Source organism: Lepidothrix coronata, unplaced genomic scaffold, assembly GCF_001604755.1.
Source record: "Lepidothrix coronata isolate B3197 unplaced genomic scaffold, Lepidothrix_coronata-1.0 Scaffold1, whole genome shotgun sequence".
Lineage (NCBI taxonomy): Eukaryota > Metazoa > Chordata > Aves > Passeriformes > Pipridae > Lepidothrix > Lepidothrix coronata.
The window spans coordinates 9,833,335-9,852,825 of record NW_016690181.1 but is presented as its reverse complement, the minus strand read 5'-3'; the positions used below and the strand labels follow the sequence as shown (position 1 = coordinate 9,852,825).

Below are 19,491 nucleotides of genomic sequence, written 5' to 3'. Positions count from 1 at the left end.
TAACATTGCTTCCATGAGGATCTGTTCCATGATCTTTTCAGCCACAGAGGTGAGGCTCATTGGTCTGTAGTTCCCAGGGTGCTCCTTTCTACCCTTCTTAAAAATAGCAGTGATGTTTCCCTTTTTTCCAGTCACCATGGACTTTGCCTGACCACCGTGACTTTTCAAATGTGATGGACAGTGGCCTGCCAATCACATCAGCCGGTTCCTTATGGATCCTGAGATGCATCTCATCAGGCCCCACAGACTCGTGTCTAATCACTTTCATCAGGTGGTCTCAAACCTGCTCTTTGCTTACAGTATGAGGGACTTCCCTCCCCCAATCTCCCCTTGGAGGTTCAGGGACTTGAGAGATGTGGGAAGCCCGACTGCCAGTGAAGACCAAGGCAAAGGAATTTTTGAGTTCCTCAGCCTCCTCCACATCTTTTGTTACCAGTTCTCTCTTCTCATAATGGTTGTCTTGCCTTTGAGGAAATTTTTCACATAAGAAGTCCTCCCCTCTTCTCTTAGTGGAAAACATGTTCATAAAATCCAACTGAAGTGAAGACTTAAGGCACAGGTAATATTTTAGCTTATGTAACGGTCAGGTAGGACACCCTGTTAAAAGCAGCTTGCCAGCTTACAAGTCAATATAAAAATAACTCAAAGATTCTTGGGTTCTTTTAATAATGTTGAAATCAACACCTGTGTCATTTGGTCAGGGCTCCAAAATACATTTTACAATTCACAGTGTGTTTGGCTGTTACCACTTTACTGTGGTCAGTGTAAAACTAGACCTGCCACTGAGGTTGAAAGATAGACAAGCAATTTCCCAGCCAGGGAAAATTAAATGGTACCGATGTTTTGGAGTAAGCCATATTACTGCAGCAACAGCTTCTGTATTGAAGTTATCAGTTCAACGAATTGATGCTCAGGGGATTGGTGAAAACACAGCTGGGCAGGTTGGTGTTGGATACTGGTAAGAGTTAAGTGTGGAAGAAGATGCAAACTTCCCAGTCCCCAGCAAAGCCCTAACGCTGGTAGCAGGCAGCTGGTGAGGTGCCATGCCAGGCAGTGTGACAAGGGCGAAGCAGCATCAGCTCCCTATCATCAGCACAGCCAAACCAGTGCTCCTGAAACTGTGGCCTGACCCACCCCCAGCCAACCACAACCCCATGCAAGCGTGGCACACATCTCTCTGTGACTGCAGCTGGGAGTGCCCGGTCCCAGAGCAATGCCTTGCATGTCCCCCACGCAGGGATGTAAACAGCTGGTGCCCCTGCATGTGAGCTTGGGGGATAAAATGAGTCTTATCTCCTCCTCCACCAGCCCCACGTTCACCCCAAAGACCCCAACACCACTTTTTTGCTTGCAAACATACCTTCAGCACTTGAGAAATTTCCTAATTAGCTAAACACCACTCTGCAGGCTTGGCAAGGATTGCTGACATCACCACACTGCCATCTCACAGGCTTTACCACAATGGCAGTGCTTTCCCCCAACCCTCAGCAGCGAGGTCAAGCCCCCAGAATGCACACCTCCATCAGGGAGATGGCAGAACACTGCCACACTTTGTGGCACGTACCACTACGTAATAGTGTATACCACTAGCATCCCTAGGACACCACAAATCAGTGTGAACCACAAATTCAGGTTTGCCAACTCAGTGTCCTCCTCACCCCTGGCTTGGAAACCACCTGTGATGTTGTGATCATCATGGGGAGGCATGATTACAGCTTTGTTTATGAGGGGAGAACACTACCCTGAGCACATTATCTGGCTCAATCCTTATTTAACACCATAAAGGACTCAGAGGTGAAAGAGCAGCAAAACGAATGGCCTGAGCCAGCCCCCTGTTTGGAATCCAGCTCCATGTGGTGCATGGAGAGCCCCAAGCAGGTCCAGTGTGAACCTGAATCTGCAGGTGCCTGCCACCGTGAAGCCCAGGACCCAAGGGGATGTACAACCAAGAGAGCCAGGTGACATGAGCAGACATCAAACTAGATGCCATATTTGTACTTCTAGATTTTTCAGAGGCATTCAGCAGCACCTTTAATCAAACATGCTTGTGGAAGCAAAACAAGGAACTCCAGAAAAACCCATGCTCAGAACCGCAGTGGATCTATTACCTACATTTACTGTTTTGCATGTCCTCAGCATTTCTGATCTGCACAATGGACTGCAATGGAAGTGGGATAAAAGCAAGTCAAAGGGAACCACAGCAGGCTCAAGTCTATTAATGGACATGATTGAGAAGGGTTTCTCCAGTGAAAGCTGGAGCTTGCTTTGGGAAAGTTACAGGAAAAAGTTAAAAAATCTCTTCTTGGACAAGATAAAAAGCAGAGGGAGAAGTTTAAGTACATGAGAACTTGTGACAGTGATATAAAGACAAGCATTTGGTACGATGGAGAGCCATGTAAGGCTGTCCAGAAAAGCAGCAGGAAATTATGTTCTCCCCAGGAAATAACCAAACACAACTCAAGTGTCACCTACATTTCAAGATGCAGTCTTAGCTGAAGACATGCTCAGCTAAAGAAAAAAAACCCCAAAACTATTCTGAACTGGAATGATACATTTGCCTTAAAAATGTTTTAATGTTCACCCAACAAAGCAACAAGACAGTTCACTTAAAACAGTTCACTTATAAATAAAAAATTTCAGTTAACTGCTACAAAAGGCATTTTCAAGCAGAATGATCATTTCCTCAGCAACTTGGGAAATGAATCTTCCTATTCAAAAATCAAAACCTGGGAGAGCTGAATGCATCCTACTAAATGATAGCTGAACTCTGCACTGTGCAAAAAATCTTGGAAAAGGGAAGTTGCCAATAAATAAGCATCTGAGGGCAGTGGAGTGCCTTTTGATAGGAAAGGCACTTTTTTTCCTGACATAAAGAATGGGTCCAACACAAAGAGTAAGATCCCTGCTTGAGTTAGAACATGCCTGCAGGACTTCAGATAAAACTTCAAAATTGAATAGCAATTGCAGGGGAGCTTTTTGCATTGTTTTTTACACAACCTCGAGTCTTTCCACAGGAAGAATCTTTCCAGAGAACAGAGATAAGAGCTGGTTCACTCTTTATCATCACTGTCAGTGAGTAGAGAAAGGCCTCTGTGAGTTCTCCCTTGAATTTAAAGCACAGTTGCTTAAGTTTTGTCCTGAGTACAAACCAAGGAGTTCAACTACCCAGTTTCCATTTGCCACGTATGCCTGGACTTGGATTCCCATCTTGGCTCACTGGTCACAGACCTTCCTTTAGCATCTGCTTCACACAGGTGCACAGCTGCAGCAAAACAAAAGCTGTGCCTCTCCCACCCATTCCAAGCAGCCTCTCGTTATGGATATCTCCTCTCCTAGGACCCGCTAGATGAGTATATGCACTAAATCTCTTTCGCAGCAGTAAAGCCTGTGCTGCCCTAGAGCTATTACATGTTTCTCCCACTTCCTTCCATTGACTACAAACAAAAGCTTGTACTGTTGCTCACCATTATCAGAAAATATTTGCTTTCCCAGATTGTTTCTGCCCTCCCTGTTTTGGAAGGGTTTTCAGCAGAGTAACAGGCTCACTCCCAACAATAAGCAGCAGGGGGTGATTTGAGACAGAGGCCCTTCAGAGCCCACCCAGGAAATCAGCCTGGACCCAGGCACAGCCTGGTCCTCCCCTTCCCAACCCTGCTGGGGACTGCACACTCCATCACCTTACAGGTCCTGTGAAGGAGACGACGTTCCAGCAGCATGGCTTTAAGAGACCCGGTCAGTTCTGCACCACTGACCTGGCTTCAAGTGGCTGCCTGTGTTTTCAGCTGCAAACCATCTCCAGAAGATACTCTGTCCACTCTGAGTATCTGCTGTATTACACTCCAAGTATGATACTCTGAGAATCTGCCCTTCTCACCACACACTGCATTTCCTTCCTGCCAGATCTCTTATCACCATGTTTCACCCCCAAATCACCCAAATGAAGCTTCCACTCTTGCTGATGTTGCTCCTTTACTCAGCAACCAAAAGAAACACTCTCTCACCAGGCACTAAGCCCATGGCATTTCTGCTAATGAGCGATGATAAAGAATTAAACACAGGTGTCACATGAAAACAGGCTACCAAGTTCACAGTTCCCAAAAAAGCAACACTTAGTCACTTTTTATTTTTAATTTAATCTTTTTTTAAGCAGCCAGAGAAACAAGTGTCAGGTCCTAAACCTAAGAAGGGCACCAAAAGTTTAAGTATTATTCAAGATATGAAACGTTCAACTACGGTACCCCAAGCTGATACCTTGCAGACTCCTGACTGAAATCTGCCCATGACAGTCATTGCTAAGCCCAAACAGCTTTCTTATACATGCAGGGATTCTCTGCAATGAAAGCAATACCCAGATAACCATTTTATACCCCAAAATGTGGTAATTTTCCCAAATGGGAAAATGTGGTCTCACAGACAACAGGCTCCTGCAGGAGCTCAGCACCAGCCCTGCACTCTTTCCTGATGAAAGCTCCCAGGAGGTCTCATTCAGAAAGGTCAGGTCTTAACTCTGGCCATCACTTTGGCACAAGGCTCTCCTGAAGACAGTTCTAAAATATGAGCTTCAAAATAAATAAGTAATGTCTTGGTCCAAAAATAAGGGGAGGAGAGAAGGGGGGAAGCAATAAGGCCACTTTGGCAAGTTTCTAATGTTGAATGATCCATAACCCCTTTCAAGCAAAATCCCCTTTACTGGGGCAAGTCCTGCCCAGCCCCAGAGCAGTGTGAGGCTTGCAAACACCCCCAAAGCCACTGTCCCCAGCCAGCAGCTGCAGGATGTGGGCTCATTTTTTTGCAGAGCAGCAACCCTTTTTTTTTTTTTCTGTCTCAAGGCTGGACCAGTGACCACATGCAGTGTCAACACCTTCAGCAGGCTGGTCCGTCACAGTGCCTGTGGTCATTAAAAAGGCACCGCAGCATGAAAGGATTTGCTGGAAAGCAAAACAGCCTCAGCTCAGGGGATGTTTCCTTAATTTCATCTCATTTATTGACAGTTAGCAGAAACCACTGATAACTGATCTGGGTTCTGAAAAATAAAATATACAGAAACAAGTAAACAACAACTTAAAACAACTTCCTTGTCCCTTCCTCAGGTTCAGCCTAAGCCAAACACCTCTCCAGCCCCATCACCAGGTTCAACTTCCCTGATGCCCACTGTGATGGAGCAGTGCACCACAGACGCAGCACTGACACCTCTTGCCTATCTTACTCCTGCTCTCTTGCCCTCACGTCGTGTGTCCTTATTGTTTACATTCAGCTTAATTGCTTTCCTCCCACAGTGCCATCAGAGGCAAGCTTGGGGAAACACCTAACTATACTGTTCACTTTGGAAAGCCAGATCACCAAGAGACAGACAGCATCAGCAACCCAAACTGAAAAGACTCTCCTGCTTTTCATAACACTTCTCTTTGAGAAGCTTTTTCATGGCCTCTTTGATGTTCACAAAAGCCCAGGACCAGCTTCTTTACTCTCAGGATCTGTGCTGGCTTTTCAGTCTATCAACAACAGGTGAGGAGAAGCCCATCAGACTGTGGACTTTCAGGTTTCACACAGGAATTTATTGGCTCTCTTATCTCAGAGACAACATCTGCAGGTAAATCCTAAGAGCCTCCAGACAGTCAGCCACAGCCCAAACCACAAAGATCTGAAATTTAAACTGCCATTCCTTACACCTGCCTTCCCATGGGATTCCTGGACTACAGCCTCTCCATTAGCACATCACTCCTCTGTTCAGGCTTTCCTCTTTCAACTATAAAAACTTGTCCCAATTCACTTTTTTGATCTCGTTTTCAACTGCTTTTAAGAAGCAGGCAGTGGCAATTTCCCAGTTGCTCACAGGACAGAGGAAAAGCTGAAGCATAAGCCACCCCTCTCACCTGGGAAAGGTCCCTCACGAGATGCACCCAACTCTAACGTTGCACCCTTTTAGGTACCAAAATCCAACAGAAAACAGATTTCAATAGTTCTACTGCCTGTGGGCTGCTCCTCCTTCTTCTCCTCCCCCCCATCTTTGTCTGAAAAATCTTCTGGAACTACAAAAATTCTAAAGAAAGTGTTAAAGAAATGTATTATTAGCAGAAGGTCACAAAACAACTTGAGAATAGCTGCAGCTAAAAATACCCAATCGCCACACCCCTTCTTTAGAGAAAACATTATCAGATGTCACTTCCCAATGGTAAAAACATATTTGTTTGTTTTTTAATTAAGGTTATATTTTGAACACTGGATTTTTTTGCCAGGGAACACAGCAAGAAACTTCAGGAAAAGACCTTGTTTGATCCCTCAAAGATCCCACTTTTCTGTACTACCTAAAGGAAAGATACTGTCAGAAACTGGCACCTACAGATCTGTATTTTCTTCTAGCACCACCTAACTTCGCAAAATAACTTGCTAAAGAGAACAAAGTATTTTGGCCCCCCATACCAAGCTGCAGAGTATTTGTGCAATACGGATTTATTTTTATTTTTTAATACTTCAGAGTATCGAGGTGGTGAACATGGGAAGGAGAAAACATCAACAAATAGAGCAGCAGTGCAGAGTAAGTATCTGCACAGGGCTGGAAACTGCCTCTCATTTCACCCAGACCCTAGGTAGGACTGGAAAAATCTGCATTATAAACAGACAGAAGTGGTTAGCGTGCTGCCCAAAATCTCCCAGCTCTAAAGGGCAATAAGCCATGATGTACAGCAACCTTATGGCTTCCTTCAACAGCCAGATAAGCAGAATTAAGGAAGGTCAGTTAAATGCCCCCCAGCAGAGACCGTTATACCTTTTCATTGGTTAAATAAGCTCTGGTTAACTGATCATAAAGAAAAATACCCAGGAATTACTGCAGGCAGGTAAGGAAATGCCTGTGATAACATTTTAACAAACTAAGCACGTACAAGGGGAAGCTTAGTACACCATAGCATGCCTTCTCCTCCAAAGATGTAGATGAAATCCAGGAATAACTTTTCCAGAAGGTACAGAAACCTTGTCCAGGCCACAGTCACTACTTTGTAACTCTTAACAAACATGTGCCTTTCCTCCATTCAGAAACACTCAAAACAATACTTTTTCAAGAAATCACACACAAACTAATTTTGATAATCCATTACTTTGGTGGTCAACTCTTACCCTGCTGCCCCTCCCCAGAGGCCTCCTTCTCTCTACCATAAAATAAGCAGTACATCTCATACATGCCCACTCCCACTTCTTCATGCCTGTCCATGCAGGCATTTGTACCTTTAGTCCACCTGCTTCCCTTTCAAAGTTACTTGAAATTGGCCTGATGCAAAATTTAGTAGCATCGAAGAGACTGTGTGTGCAAGCCTTCTGCTTCCCTGAGACGTCAGGGTGAGTACCACCAAAAAGCACTTCAGAGGACTAACCTGAAAGTGATGAGCAGGAAGACAACCAGACCACCACACCATATTATAACACCAAAAAGTTTCCTAAAGAAGATGCAGAAGTGTGCTGGAGGGCCTGGAGTAATTTTGAAGGACATCCACTGAGCAGAACCACAGGGGTGTACTGGGAAAGAGGCAGGGCTCAGCTTCACAGCCACCACCTCCCTCTGTCTGCTCAGCCTGGTGGAACTTGGAAGACGTGTCCACATGATGTCATTACTGGGTTGGTGTCTAAATAAAGGAAGCTTTTTATAGAATTTCTCACTGACAAACTTATTCCGGTAAACCCCGAGAGCCAAGACGTCAAGCTGAAGGGAAGGAAAGGGGAAAACAATAACCGTAGCCTTGCTGGGGCCTGGGCAGGTGGGTGGAGTCTCAGGAAAGAAACCTAAACAAACTCAAATTTACTCCCTAATACCTGCTTGTTGGATAAAAAGCATGGGTAAGAGCAGCGTGCAGTGTAAGGGAGACGTGCTTTTACACCATCTGTCACAAGGACACACAGCCCATTTCTGCTCCAGGTATGACAGAGAAGATGAAGACAAGGAGGACAGAGAGAAAAAAAACTTTGCTTAAAGAGAGTAAATAAAACATACTTCCATGTCAGAGGGTTTTCCAGCTTCATATTATTCATGTGGCAATTTCTGTGATTCCTAAAAGCAAACTGGAGTTTCTGTGTATTCAGAAGTCTCTTGGTTGCAAATGCCTTAGGCTCAAATCATCAGCAAACAGCATTTGCTGGAAGTTCCAAAAAACAAACAGAAAACTCCAAACAAACAAACAAAAACCTAACAAAAGGCAAGCAAAGGTCAAGTTCACATGTGCCTGCATGTCATCCTCTTCTTCCTAACTCTATACCACTTCCACAGCACTACGGAGCAGTTCCCGTTCCTCCCTCTGTTCCTCGGTGCATCTTTAGCAGGGCATCTGCATGGAAAGCAGTTGCAATAGTCTGGTGACTCATGCTGCTGTAATGTGGGTGGGAACTGCTCCTATGCCCAGCTTCTAAGGACAAAGCCTTTTATGGTATTTTTAGAGTGGAAGCTGTTGTGGTTTGTAGCACTTTGCCCTTTGTCTTTCAAGAACCTCCAAGGAAAGAGCTCACGCCCCCCCAGAGCTTCAGGATGCAACAATGAGGAGCAGAAGCAGGTGATGAGCAAGGCAACTCCAGGCTCCCTGGACTCCCGTGCCCAGACATGCTTAAGGGATGCTCAAGGATGTCACCAGTTCTGTGTGGCTGGTCATAGTCAATCCACAGGCTCTCCCTTCCATGTGGCAGGTCCTTGTGTGGCTGCACCACCCCACATCCTCGAGAAGAGTGGATCATGCATATTACCTGTTTTGTGGACACCTTAACTACTACAGCCCAACTTTCTAAGGAGTCATTCCCTGTATCCCCTGAATCTTGCCACCCTGTGGCAATACACTAACAACCTCATCCTGGCAAGCCACCAGACATACTGTTTCTACCCTTGATGGGCTGCTGGCATATGAAAAGCTGGCAGGGCTGACAGAGTCCCATCTGTCTTGCCTCAGTTAATTTAGGACTACATCTCTCCAGCAAGTAGAAAATTAACTCTGTAGGGTTTCTAACCCATACAAATTAGTGTGAAGGGGGGCACGAAGCTATTAGGAGAAAGCAGACAAGGGTGTTACACTGAAACCAGGTTAAAAGCATCAGGGATAAGGGTAGTGGCAGAAAAGCCACTCTCTGGGCTTGTGGACCACAGCACGCCCAACTCAAACTTGGCAAGATAACGAAGCAGGCTCAGCTGTGCTCTTTGAAAGCTGAGGGTCATACGTGAGATTAAAAGGGTGTCCCAAAACATTACTCCATAGGGTTTGAAACAGGACTCAGGTTGCAGACATGCAGTGGATTGCTTTACAGGACAGCCCCCCATTCTCCTTTGCACTTGAAGCATTATCTGCTGTAGAAGAGGAAGGCATGAAAGTTTCTGCATCTCCAATCACAACTCCAACCAGCAGTTGATTTTAGTCCTTTTAAAGTTGTTAAATTCAAGAGGAAATTAAATTATAATCTGCACATGCCTAAGAAGTCTAGGACAAAAGCGAGCAGGATGAAGGAAAAAGTAGTAATCAGTCCTCCTGATGCAAAGCCACTGACATTAAAGGTATTTTATAATTCCTTCTGAAATACGACTGAATTCTGGAAGGAGTCAGCTTTTCAGTCAGGATCGATGAACGACAGACTGCCCTACGAACATTTCACCAAGTGGGAAGCAGCAGTCGGAAGTTGCTCTGCAGCAACTTCTCAGGTAGGAGAGACACGATGGAGGGGAAGTTTGGGGGAGGTCCGTGTGGGCAAGCACTGCACAGCCCACAACATACCTTGGAGGCAAGCCAACAGCAACAGAGGAAAAACCTTCCAGCCCTAATGCAAGTTAAAGGTGACACAACGCATTGTGCTGGGCACAGCAACCCCCAGCATCTGCCAAACAAGGCACCAGGGGCAGAGCCAGGGCTCTCCAGACAGACCAAGATGGAGTCTTTTGCTCCCCAAGCAGATGAAATATGTTTTCAAGTTTAGGTAGTCTTCCTGCTATTAGATAACAGATCAAGATTACAAAATTAGTTTCAGAAAAAAAAATCATGTGAAAGGCTCCATCCTGTTCAAAGGAATACAATGTGTTTCCTGTGGTCTTATTCCTAAATCCTGCAGAGGCAGCTTGGCCATATGAGAGCAAAATGAGCTCTGCCTTGCCTCATTTCTCATTAAACTACTAACTACACAAAGCAGTGGCAGTGTAAAAAGCAGGACAAATTACTCAATTTTCGTTATACTTTACTTGGACCAATACTATGAAATCTGAATTAAAAAAAAATAAATTTAAAAAAACCAGGAAGGAAAAACAAATGGAACAGAATAATCAGCCTAAAGCTCCTACACCAGAAAAGGGACACATCCAGTCCTGAACTCAGGTTCACATCTCCCACACCAGACAGACCTCTGTATGAAGCCTTTAGTTATCAAAACCTGCCATCTGTACTTCTGAAAAAGCCAGGAAAAGGAGGAAATGCCAGTTTGCCTCTACACACTCAACTCTGTAGTTGCTGCAGGCAACTTGGTGCTGCTCTGACCTTGGTGTGCTGTGCTGGCAGACCCCTGGGACCTTGCCCTGTGAGACCATCCACACACCCTCACCTCCAGCTGTGCAGTACACCTGCATTTAACATAATTTTAGTACTTTTTCCCACAACAGAAAAACTTTCCCAGCCAGCAGGTTCTCTGTAAACCTAAAAGCATTGGATTCAGATTCTGACAGAGCAACAACTTCCCTTAAGTTGTCAGGTGGTGCCAGCACAGCCCAGACTTGGATGCATTTGTGCTTGGATGTATCCAGGCTTTGCAGCTGATGGTATCTTCAAAGGAGCAAATCCAGACAGTCTCCTCAAGTGCTTCCAGCCCTCTCCTCCTCTGCTGAGTGTTCCAGAGACCATCCTGCTGTATACCATGAGAGCTGGGATACAGCTCCCTTGGAGACAACCAGACTGTAGTTTGCTGGGATGGCTGTAGGAAGGGATGGATGCCTTTCTCCCCCTCTTCATGGAGAAAGGGCTCCTTTTAAAACCATCCTGCAGAGGATGCAAGGTAGACAAGTCTCTCCAGAGGAAGAGGCACAGGCTTAAAGCATTGGTTAGCTAGAGATTGCAACCCAGGCTCCACTGAAATGAAGTAGGATGCTGCTAATGCATCTACAAGGAAAGCCAGATTTCCACTGGTCTTCATACAAGGCCAATCTGAACTAGAACATAGTGTTTGCTGGAAAGGCTGAGCTCTTCCTAGCTCCTGTTCCTTATGAGTTTTTCATGCTTATCAGCTTACTTTGCCCTCACAAATCTGCAGATGGGTTTAAGCCCACAGAAGCTTCTGCTATGGACACTTCTCAAAGCAGTTTGCATCATGTCAGGGTTGAGCTTGATCTGATGGCTTCAGGAACCCTTGCAAGGAAAAAAAAGAAAATCTGAGAAATTACATCCTTCACGGGATCTGCAGATGGTGTATTCCTCTCAGCGGGAGCAAAACCATTGAAAAGATAGGAAGCAGCCTTCCAGAAGGAGATGCAGACATTGCCAACATAGCCAGGTGAAAAGAAGGAGGCAGCAGACCATGACACAGGTGTTGTTTTAAACAGATCCTCCGCTGTTTTACAGAAAGGAGAGGGAAAAAAACAAAAAGAGAATCACCCCACTGTGTGAAGACTGCACAACCTATTACCTTCACCAGTCCTTTGCAGGGTCACAGCCTTCAGCTAAGAATCTGCTTGGCTGGAACCAGTCTGCAAATTATATAGTAATGGGAGGCTTTAAAGGCCTTGCAAGAAAATGCAATAAAATAAATAAAAATCAGCTGGGCAAGTTCTGTCTGACAACTCATTTTCCCCCCATCCAATACATTGCCGCGTGGAGACACTGTGGCATGAATCAACCTGTTTTGGCAGCACACAGTCTAGCCAGGAAGGGCAGGATGCATCACTCAGGCAGTACACGGGCAACACCCTCCAAAAGGCTCTGTTTACCCAGCAGGAGCCAATGCAATCCCTACACAAAGCCTGCAAGTACATTTAAGGCTCAAAAGTAATCTGAAACAGGTCCATTCTCCACTCCCACTCCGTAAATACAATCCAAATTGGGTCATCTCCTAACAATGAATGAATGACACTCACTTAAGCCTCTCTGCAGTGCTGACATAATCTAGGTCCTTTCATTCTCCTTGTACTGCAAGTACTAAAGATGCTTTTGTGCATCCTTTGAAGTACTCCATTTAAAAAACCATGGTAACTAGGGCATTGCATTCAGATGCTCTTGGGAAAAAAAACCACCATTCCCCTTGCCTCTCAATGGGCTCTTAGGAGGCTTGGGACAGAAAAACATCACCTAATTCAAACTCAGCTTCACCAGGATGTCTGGACCTGGGTCCCACCAATGGGGGATGAACACAATACTGGGTACCACTTGGATCTCCAGTGTGAAAACCACCAGCAGTAGGATGGCACATGGAGAAAGGGAGCCCATCACCTGTGTCGTGCAGCTAAGCATCACCCAAAAGTCCCATTTGAAGTCACCGAGTGCGACAGCACAACTGTAGCATTCAACAGGTAAAACATCCTATTTTCTTTTAAAATTATCGAGTGTTCCTAAATATCTCAAGTTCTTTTTAGGGGATGACAGGATTATTCAGTTTTAGTACTTGAGCGTGACGAGTAGAGGAACCAAGAAGCAAGTTTTCCTGTTATCTTTGCATGGCAGTAAAAGTTTAAGGAGTTTTGGTGTTGGTTTTTTTTTCTTGCTCATTCCTAATGCCTCAGAACTGTGACACCTCCCTGCATGGCAGCTTTTGAAGTTTGTCTGCAGGCACCAGCATCCTTCTCCTTCCTGAAAAGGAAATAGTCAGAGGTGTGGGCACAGAGATCAGATGGAAAGAGCATGGCAGTTCTCACTAAAAGAGCCATTAGCTGGGAAAAAAACCCACTATTGCAAAAAAAGGGATATTTGTCTAAAATGGAAGGTCTATTATTTGTATTTTTAAAAAGAAAAACGTTCCTTAGGAAAAAACCCAAACACATGCATCAGCACCAGAAAGTCTAACAACTTCAACATGACCTAACTGTTTCACTATCCCTTCTACATACTGTTATGGAGCCACATTCCAAGATGAAAGGTTTTAAAAATAGAAGCCTTTAACCACAACATCTGCAAAAGTACCTCAAAAAAAAAAANAAATGGAAGGTCTATTATTTGTATTTTTAAAAAGAAAAACGTTCCTTAGGAAAAAACCCAAACACATGCATCAGCACCAGAAAGTCTAATATATACAATTTTACCAGACTTTTTTCCAAATCCCACTACATACTGTTATGGAGCCACATTCCAAGATGAAAGGTTTTAAAAATAGAAGCCTTTAACCACAACATCTGCAAAAGTACCTCAAAAAAAAAAAAAAAGGAAAGAAAATTTTAAGTCCTATCCTATTATACAGGCCATTCTCCAAATGATGCATAGAAAGACATTTTGAGCCTGTCTATAGGAAGCAGCACTGGATTCACAACAGCATTGCTGCAGAGGACTTTTATAACAAAATTCATGCCTGTTTGAAAGAGGTGCAAGCTTGAGAGAAGATAGGCAGTTTTAAAGATTTAAAGAATAGATTCTTAAATGGGGAAACTGAGGTATGTAATGATTAGCCAATTCCTCAAACAGCAGAAAATTTATTTCTGCCCGCTAACACACTGTCATCTTTGCTAACACGGGCTGTCAGGGTGAGAGACGTGAGTGGGTCAACTGAGGACAAGTTCAGCAGTTCTCCTCGAATTCCTGACTCTGCTCCTGACACCATCCACTGCGTAACTTTTCATGAGGAAAACAGGAGAAAGCTTATAAATGAAATCAAGACAACAACAATTTGGGGAAATGATCACAACCAGATGAGCTCCTAGCTCATGTGGGACATGGAGCCATAAAACCAGGTATCAGCACACCTGCTGGCCATCTTGTGAGACATGCAAAGACAGAAGGTTGTTCAGAGGCTGAACTACTGTGCCCTTACTTCTAAACATTAAGGGGAAAATATAAAAAAGAGTATTAAACTTATGTAAACAGCAAAGAATAAAAGCTAAAATAAGGGGTTTGCACGAGATGCCCCCATTTCTGTATTGTAACATGCGCAAGAAAAAAGTGGGGTTTTTATAGCCAGCATTTAGTATTGTTTTGTTGCTATTTTTCTTGAGACCCTAAGAGTGCTCTCCTCCATATGAACCTTACAGGATGGGAAAAAAAACAGGAAAAGCTGACACTTTTTGTATTGCTCTAGCAGGCCTCTGCTCATTTAGGCTTTTGAAGGCAGAAATTTTTTATGAGAATTAAGGAAGAGAATTAACTCTGGAGCCTGCTGCTCCCTGCCACCTCTCTTGGGATGAGTATAGCAGCTCCTGGCTGTGCTCCCTCATCTCCACCATGGATGAGGCAACTGGGAAGAGTCTGCTCACAGTCAAGTCTATGAATGTTTCAACCATTGCCTCCTCCTTTGAGCAGCTGCCTAAAAGCTTACCCAAACCTGGGCCTTCTGCCACATCATCCGGCTGCTCTAGCTAATGAGCTCCTCTGTTTGTAAACCCAAGCCTTGACAGACACTCTCTGGTGCACGGGTACATAACGTGCTCACACAACCACAGATGCTCCCTGCTCCCAACCTGCCACAAGGCTTCTCCATCCCCTGCACCATGCACCTTGTGGGACAGCAGCCTGTTGACTTTAGATCGTCAGAGGCTGGCACTTCACAGGATCTGCTCCAGCAGGAAGGCAGAGCTTCAGGAGTAAGTTCTTCAGCAGCATTTCACTCTGCTTTGCAAAGCCAGACTGTGTCGAGTTTCATCTCACAGTGCAAGACCCACAGAAGTTTAGCTCCCAGGACCACTAATGCCAGCTACACTGTGGCAAGTCACCTTGGTTAATGCATAATGTCTGCCACCCCTTCAGGGGAAGGACAAGTCCCTGGCATACCTCAACCTAAACAGCAGAATTTTGGTGCTGCATCGCCGCGAGTTTCTTCAGGAACACGAACAACCAAAGAAAGCTACTTGCACTTGGATCAAGAGACAGAAGTCTGCAGTGCTGTGTTGTGGTATAGTGGAAAACAGCAACAAAATGCTTTTTAGAGAGCAAACGACAGCCACCTGGTTTTGCTGCTGCTATTCCTAAAGAAACATCAGACACATCCTGGTCCCAGGTAAAGAACAAATCCCACACGCACAGCGGATACAAGTCTCACAGGAAACTATGACAGGTATTGTAGCACAACCCAAAAAGCAGGAGGAGAGGAAATGTCCCACCAAACTATCAGCACTCAATCAGGCAGGCGATTTCCTCTGCTCAGAGCCATCATCAATTAGTCATCTTGGTGTTTGGGAGCCCTTGCCATAGACAAAGGCCCTTCTCAATCTGATCTAGCACCAGCTACCAGAAAATGGAGAGTGAGTTTTAAGGAAATCCCATTGGAAAGAGAAATCGAGACACACAAGAAAAGTTTCACCAAAACGAGTCATCCCACAGTTTCTACTCTATTGCTGTTGATGGATCTCCAATCCTCTTAACACAGACCAGCACTGAGACAACACAAGGTTTAGCAGAGAAGTAGAGATCTGTAGACTTAACTTTTGGCCTGCTCCCTTCATCAGTCACCTCGAGCAAGAGCCCTCACCAATCATGGTAACTGGCGAAGCTTCCCCTTTGCCTCCATAGTCCATACCAAGCAATACCTCTATATGCACAAAGAAGAAATTCATAGACATTCAAATAAAAATCTTTGCTGAGGGGAGATCAGAAAAACCCACAGCCAACACACACCTGTCCTCCCCACACGCCACAGGAAATTAAGCTGCTATAAAGTGTACTATCTATTGTGGAACATGACAATCAATTCACTGGATACACCATTATTTCCATCAAGCCATGTCAAGCAGTAGTGCTCTTGTATAGGAACATGTGAGTTGGGCTTTAGATGTGTTGGACTTTTTTATGTGTATGGACATAAATTCTGGAAAATTTGAGGAAACAGGGCTGGTTATTTTCTTATCACAGCACTTGGAAAACAGAAACAAATTCATTTGTGGCTTTCAGTACTTTAAACTAAGTGAATAAATGGAGAGAGCAGCCAACTTTTGAATTCATCTAGATGAATTGCTGAGATCATGTCATTAGCGTACACTGCTCTCACTTTGGTTTTGGCTGGAAAGCCAGGCCAAAGGGGTGTCCAGTTACAGAATGGAAACACTGATAAACTGCCTAATGTTTCAGCAAGAGAGTAAATGCAAGATGTGTGACAAAAATGCTTGCTGAGTAATAGATGTTGGGTCACATGGCATGTTTCTAAATTCCTTCTCTTTGGTATGTTCAACAACTCTTCCAGGAAGAAAGTCAACACGATGAAGCACAGAATGCTTTTTTCAAGTGAGTCTGCCATTATTCTATTTTCCCTGCAACTAGAAGGTCAGTTCTAATCCTCTTCAAAGCATCCACAAAGCATTTACCTAAATGCTGACTCCAGAGCAGCACAGTCAAGGCAGAGAGTATATAGCCATGAAATATTAAGCTGTGGGCATCACAAAAAAAGGCATCTATGTACCAAGGCAAGAAAGAAAACAGGAGCCACTGCTGTCATGCAAACCATGTTAGGAGCACAGAGAAAGACCATGAGACAGCAGATGAAAAAAGTCAATCAGAAGGAGGAAATGCGTCTTCCAAGTGACCCACAATTGCCCTGTAGCATGTTCTTCTACTCAGAGTGAGTTATAGAAAGTATCTGCAAAGTGCAGGAAAACAAGACTGTTGCAACTGTTAAATTCAGTGACTAATTCTCCTTCCCTGAGGATCCACTCTGGTTGTCCCCAGGGGAGGGGATACTGGTTGAGATGGATCTTGGCTGGAGCCAGCGTGACAGGTCTTTCACTCTCGAGCTACCATATGTGGGCATTACAGCAAAGCTGGGAGAGGTCTGGGCCCCAACATTTAAGTCCTTTGACCAGGCATCTTAAGAGACCATCTCTGCCAGGGCTCTGAAACATGAGCAGACCAAGAAGGGATTACAGATACTTCCAACTGTCTTTGCAGATAATAACCACCATCTTCTCTTTCCTGAGCAAAGGATTCAGAGGGGAAACACTGTTTTGTCTGGTGCAGAGCCCCAAGCAGTGAGACACAGACAGTCCTGTCTTTTCCACAGTGTGTCACTCTGAAACAGAAATTGCAAGTGTTCTAAAAGACAAGAACAAGAGCAGCAGCCCTTCATCAACCCAAAGGCAGCTCAAACTCCGGGACTGAGATCGCCACTAAGTGGCACAAAATTTATCCGGCATCTACAGCTACCTGCCCATTACAAAAGGCACTTGCTCTCATCATTAATGGGCCACAAGCTTTACAGAGGAAATCTGAAGGCAAGAGGCATCTCCAACTGCTTGGACATCCCTGCCACACCAACCACTGCAATCTTAGATGTTGCAACAAGCAGATCGTACTTACAAAACTCTTGCATCACCAGACAGGACGAACTTCCAGGAAGACACACCAGAATCAGCTCTCTACACCACGGCATTCCCACACACAGCAAACACTTCCACAGCCATTAACTGGTGGATGACACTGGAAGGCTGTGAAAACCAGTACACTTAAAAGGAATAGAAAGGCGATGTTGTGCCATCCTGCTGAACAGAGTGAGTTTTAAGCCACTTTACTCCTGCACTTGTCCTTGATGATTTAAAGGACCAGGGCACTGTTTTCAAGCTGTTCGTTTCTTTCATTAAGTATCCAAGGCAAAACCTGGCACAAACAAACCTGCCAGAGTGGCTGTGTTTTTCCTGCAAAACAGAAAACATCTCTCATTAATAGTGGAAAGGTTCATGGGAGGGAGGAAGCTGATCCACTCCACTTTAAGGCTGCTCTGTCAGAAGATGCATGAATGCAGGTAAGGTCCAGGGAAGAAGTAAATGGCTCACACAGAGGACATCTCCATCTCGCTTGAACCAGGTAACACAGAGCAGAGATCTCAATAATTCTTCTCCCTGTGGCAACCAACCCTCCAGAACAAATTAGCAGCAACAAAATCTGACAGAGGTCCTTTCTTCTGAAGGTTTTTAGCCACTTCTGCCTTCAGATGTGAAATCATAAGGACTTTATGCAGAACATACAACTTGCCCTCTAAGCCACGGCAGCTCGCCTTGATGTCAGAAACTGCATGTGCACATAAAAAGAAGTATTTTGTCTCTGCTGTAGCTATTTTCCAACCAGGCTGACAAAGTCCTCCTGCTTCTTCATGCTCCTCCTGTGCTTCCTATTCTAGACAGCTGTCTCAAGTGTTTCATGTACTTTCACACGAGGTTACTCACTTCTGAGTACAAGGAGCCAAGACTTCTAAGGTACTAAAATGATAGGTTACAAAAATTTTATGACAATGCTCTCACCAGTTGCTGATTAAATTAAAGTCTGAGCTCTATGGACATTGCAGACAAAAATAATGAGAGTGATGATCGCTATTAAAAACTGCGGGCCAGGCATCTCTCGCTCCACAAAGAGGTGCAGATAAGCGTCATGGCACTGGCCAGCTCTGGGGCTGGCAGGGACCGCTCAGCAAAGAGGTGTGAAACCCTGTGCTATTGGAAAGGTGCACACAGAAACATGTTATGTTTCAGGGCTGACAAATCCCTCCACTGAGAAGGTTAAAACCAGGACATCCCATAAATGGGGTCTGTGCATTCATGGTCCCCCAGCTGTGAGAAAATGAGAGCTGACAGCAGTGCCAATACAAGCAGTCTGTCCTCTCTCCTGTTCACTAGGTTTATGTGCCGACGATGCAGCCTGTGGGCATATCATACTCGCTCTTTATATACGGCATCCAGCTAAAACAACGCTTCCTCTTGTTTCTTCTCCCACCTCAAACCAGTTGGGCTTCTGGCAACTAGCAGAGTAACCAGAACAAATAGTCCTCCTGATCTACTAACCTGAGCATCTCTGCCTTGTGCTAGACTTGTAAACCAGCCCACTTCAGCCTGAAGCTAGGTGTCCTGCAAACCAGGGCTCCTATCATGCCACCATGGAGAGATGCTCATGCAGAGTGGTGAAGCAAGTCCCTCAGTGCCGCCACACACCAGTGTCACGCTCTGTTTTAGCATGCTGGCTGCAAATGGAGGCCAGTACTGGATGAGGTTTCCTTCCTCCCAACAGTACTTCTCGTTGTATCAAAAACACAGTGGAGAACAGAAACAGAGCTGTCCTGTAGACGTGCATCTCAACTCTTCTAAACAGAGTAAGATCCGAGTCTTGGTCTTCCTGCATCCTAGCTCAGCATTGTCTGTCACTTTTCATGCCCCAGACTGCTTTTGCCTAGGATTGCACCATAGAAACACCTGCATCATCATCATGAAACTATAAAATGCCTGCCATCTCCAAGCTGCAGATTTCTGGCCAAAGCAGCAAGCCTTTGGAAGCCTCTGATGACTGTTTTTTCCTCCCTCACCTATATCAGTTCATCTGAATAACAGATGCTTCCTTTGTTAGTTTTGGTTTCTGTTTTGTTCGGAGGTTTGCTCACTTTTCTTAT

General features: G+C 44.8%; 1 protein-coding gene across 3 annotated transcripts in view; it reads right to left on the bottom strand.

The window, feature by feature from the left end:
• Positions 1-19,491, bottom strand: part of LOC108494432 (USP6 N-terminal-like protein) — a 77,301-nt gene that overhangs the window by 34,966 nt on the left and 22,844 nt on the right. Inside the window, exon 1 of one of the 3 annotated variants that reach the window (XM_017809024.1) lies at positions 17,418-17,494. The exons of the other annotated variants lie outside the window; for them this stretch is intronic. The gene's annotated coding sequence lies outside the window, so the exon portion shown is untranslated. Of the gene's footprint in view, positions 1-17,417; positions 17,495-19,491 lie in introns of those variants that run through there. 3 annotated transcript variants of the gene reach the window in all.